Here is a 4732-nt window from a genome sequence, read left to right on the forward strand (position 1 = left end):
TTTATAGGTTTCCACCTTTTCGTCTGCACCCCTCTTCCTCTTGAAGACCCACTTACACCCTATGGATTTTACTCCTTCAGGTGGGTCAACCAATGTCCACACATCGTTGACCTTCATGGACTCCATTTCGGATTTCATGGCCTCTAGCCATTTTTCAGAGTCGGATCTCTGCATTGCATCATGTAGGTGATCGGATCCTCATCGTTTTCATCAAGTTCGATAGGATCATCATCCCGGATCAAGAAACTATAGTATCTGTCCGGTTGACGTGGTACTCTACCAGATCGCCTTATGGATGCTTGAACAATGGGCTCTGGATCTGATCTAATCAAATCTGATTTAGGTTCAGCAACTTGTGTCGATTTTTTCACCTGTCGAACTTCATCAAGTTGACCTTAGAGGCAACAGTCCCTTCACCAAGAAACTCTTTTTCCAAAAAGATTGCCTTAAGGCTGACAAACACCTTTTGCTCATCAGTCAGGTAGAAATAATACCCTTTGGTCTCTTTTGGGTATCCTATAAAATTACACTTGTCAGACCTAGGTCTTAGCTTATCCGTAATTAAATGTTTAACATAAGCCGGACACCCCCAAACCCTAAGGTGCGAGAGTACTGGCTTACGTCCTATCCATATCTCATATGGTGTTTTGGTTACAGACTTACTCGAAACTCTATTTAGAAGGTAACAAGCCGATTCGAGCGCATATCCCAGAGAAAATCGACAGACCAGCAAACCCCATCATGGATCGAACCATGTCCAACAAGATCCGATTCTTCTTTTCAGATACACCATTATGCTGTGGTATTTCAGGAGGAGTCCATTGAGAGAGAATTCCATTCTTCCAAGATATGTCAGAAACTCATTGGAAAGGTATTCACTTCCTCGATCAGATGAAGAGTTTTAATACACTTTTCAGTTTATTTTTCTACCTCGTTTCGGAATAGTTTGAACATTTCAAACGACTCCGACTTATGCTTCATTAAATAGACATACCCATACCTCGATAGGTCGTCTGTGAAGGTTATGAAGTAGAAATATCCACCTCTTACACTTGTGCTCATGGGTCCACATACATCAGAATATACCAGACCCAAGAGTTCACTGGCTCGCTCATCTTTTCCAGTAAAAGGTGACTTGGTCATTTTGCAAGAAGACAGGACTCACAGATTGAAAGTGATTCACAATCACCTACTTCAAGAATTTCTTCTTGAGCCAACCTGTTTATCCTGTTCTTATTGATATGACCTAGCCTACAGTGCCAAAGGTAGACTTCTGACACATTATCTATTCTAGGATGTTTACCGGAGGTTTGAACCACATTAACAGGTTGTGATAGAAAGTAAATTCCATTATAAAGTTGTCCAATAAATATTGTAACACCATTCAAAATGATATTGCTAACGTTTCTTTTTATTAAAAATTGATAACCGTTCATGGCAAAAGGCCTACAGAAATAATATTTAATAAAAAGCTTGGACAATAGTGACATTCACTCAGAATTATATTTCGAGAATTGATTACAAGGTTCATGATTCCTAATGCTAGAACTGAAACTTTGCTTCTATCTCCAACGTTCAGGAACCTCTCGCCTTCATCAAATCTCCTACTGACCTGTAGACCCTGCATCGAATTGCAAATATGATAAGGGTTTCGGTATCCAATACCCAGGCAGTAGTATCACAAATGAAAAAGTTGCAAGGTGTTATCATATAAGTACCTTGCTTTTTCTTTGGCCTGTTCGATCCAGTGAGGCAATGTATAGAGGACAGTTCCTCTTCTAGTGCCCCTGCTTCTTGCAAAAGAAGCACTCCGCCTGGCTCTGGTCGGCTTGCGCTTCTTGGTCTGACCCTGTGCAGACGTCTCAGCATGCAGCTGCACCTTCTTATTCTTCTTCTTCTTGTTCTTCTTTCCTTTCTTAAAGGGTCGACAATCAGAAGAAGACCCTCCCACAACATTCACCGACTCCTTATGGAGCTGGTGATCCTTCTCAAAGTTCTGCAGCAACCCCAACAAGCCGTGGTAGTTCACTGCAGGCTTTGTCATTCGAAAATGAGTAAGGAAGGAAGGAAGGACTTGGGCAGAGAATGAAGGATCGCATCCTTACCGAGCTGCTCGTGCAAGGAAAAATCCAGTTTACTTAGGCGCTCAATCATTTCGATCATGTACAGTACATGATCAGTGACTGAGGCTCCATCCCTCATCCGAGCATTGAAAATGGCACAACTAGTTTTATGCCTTTCAATGTCGTCAGGCGTGCCAAAAGAATCGTTCAATATTTGAAGCATCTCCTGTGGCTGGGCGTTCTCGAACCTGCGACTGAATTCATCATTCATTGCCGCCAGCATTATGCACCGGATGTTGGTGCGGTCGTTAAGCCACTTCTGGTAAGTATCTCGGACCGTCCCTCTAGCATTCAGGGCTGGCTCCTCAGGTGCCGGATCCGTTACTACATAAAGGATCCGCTCATGCTCAAGGATGATTTTTAATTTTCGATACCAGCTATCGAAATTAGTCCCATGAGCTTGTCATTATTTAATAATGATCGGAGCGACAGGGTAGTGACCATAGCTGCATAAAGAAAAATCAAACCTATATTAGTACGTAAATTATTAATACTAAAGACTTGGACTTTAGTCTAAAGTTTCTCCCAGTATTTTTACGAATTGGTAGCCTCAATCTCCAATTCGAGGAATTACTTTAATTCCTTAGTGGGTACTAGAATCCACACAGACTACATACGAGCCCAACTTTGGTTGGTCAACCTATGTGCATCTATGGTAGGTTCATAACCAGTTGTTTCTCTAAACAACTTCTAGTAATTAATTTTGCCCCAGAACCTAATCAGTAGGCTTTGGCCTCCATTGAAAAAATCTGGTTAGGTCCAACCATTAACATGATTTGATTTGGTGAATCGGACCAATAAATGATCAAGCCTGACTTTGGTCGGCCAACCTAACCACTATCAGAAAGACTAAAACCAAATTATCATACTATGAATGATAATTCCATTAGTCAATAAGCACCAGGCCTTTGGGCCTCCAATGATTATTAAACTAATGGACTCATTATCACTCACTTAATGGGAGGCTATGACTTAGTTATCAATATAACTTAATCATTTTTAGGACCTAATAATTTTTTTTTGAGGATTTTATTAAAGAATAGATGAGAAGAAAATATTCAGCCAATTTTAATCCTCCCACTGACTTCACCAAGTCAGATTAAAAAGGATTTACTTAAAGCTGGCATTAGGAGCACCTAAATCAGTCAAACTGATTTACCTAATGACATGGGTGAGCCCTAATCATCAAGTGATCTAATCAAAACCTAATTCATCAGGTTGGCCAGGTAAGTGAGATCAGTGGTGGGGATAAGCCATTAACTCGTCAGAGATCGAATCACTGCGAGTAGCTCCCGCTTAAAAATCACTGGTCAAACTGCCAAACTTATCTTAGACACCAACCAGTTCATTAGTTTTAATTTGATCAACTTAGTAAATAGGGTTCCACCGCGTAGCCATGAATTAAGTCCATCTTGGTCTAGTTAAAGACATGGACCCATTCAACTACAACTATTGGAGTTGAGTCTAGAGTATCCTTGACCTAATCTAATTCAACTTTTGATTAGATTTGACCAATTACTCTAATTTAGTCTATTTCTTTAAGCTAACCTTAGGTCTAACCCAATTATGGACCTAATCCATCTAACCCATTGACCCACAAGTTTATGCAATTGTCTTAGGTCTTAATTCACAATTCTAGACCTACTAGACAACACTTAATTCTTTTAATTAAGTATTTGAGCTGATGGGTCAGGGTTTGGCATTTCGAAAATAATTTTTAAATTTGAAAAGTTTTATTTTCTGTTCACCAAATATGTTGACTTATTACACAAATATATCAGCACATTTCATAAATAGCAATCCTATTGCTAATTACATAACAGAAAATAACTCAATCAAAATAAATCATGAATATTCCTTTCGCTGCTTCATCTGCATGGGATATAATCGCATCGGCACCCCTACCGCCATAGGAGACCCCATCGAATGGGAAGAGAGGGCCTTTAAATCCTACTTTTCTCCTATGACCGGACGGCCATGGCAACCAACCCAATTCGATTACTTGCTACTTGGATCCAGTATATCTAAATATACTAATTTTAAAATTTAAATTTAAATATCAAATTTTAAATTTTAAATTTTAAATTTTAAATTTTAAATTTTGAATTTAAATTTCAAGTAAATTTTAAAATTTTGAATTTCAAATTTTGAATTTTAAATTTTAAATTTTAAATTTAAAATTTAACAAATTTTAAATTTTAAATTTTTGAATTTTGAATTTCAAATTTCAAAATTCAAAATTCAAATTTAAAATTTTTGAGTTTTGAATTTCGAACAACTTTCAAAATTCAAATTTTAAATTTTAAATTTTAAATTTTAAATTTAAACTTTTAGATTATAATTTAATCTACGCATGCAAATATATATATCATATCTAAGACCCGCTCTGATACCATTTGTGGGGAAAATTCAGTGCAGGGTAAAATGGTAATTTTAAAATTTTTCAAAATCACTATTTTACAGTAAAAATTATTAATTAATCTAATTAATTAATAAAAATTTATCCTACACTAGGATCTAAATATGATATATAGTATGCATGCATTTAAATTTGAAATTCAATTTGAACAGTAAACACTTTACTGTAATGTGTTCAGAACATAATACCT

The sequence above is a fragment of the Elaeis guineensis genome, chromosome 6, assembly GCF_000442705.2.
Source record: "Elaeis guineensis isolate ETL-2024a chromosome 6, EG11, whole genome shotgun sequence".
Lineage (NCBI taxonomy): Eukaryota > Viridiplantae > Streptophyta > Magnoliopsida > Arecales > Arecaceae > Elaeis > Elaeis guineensis.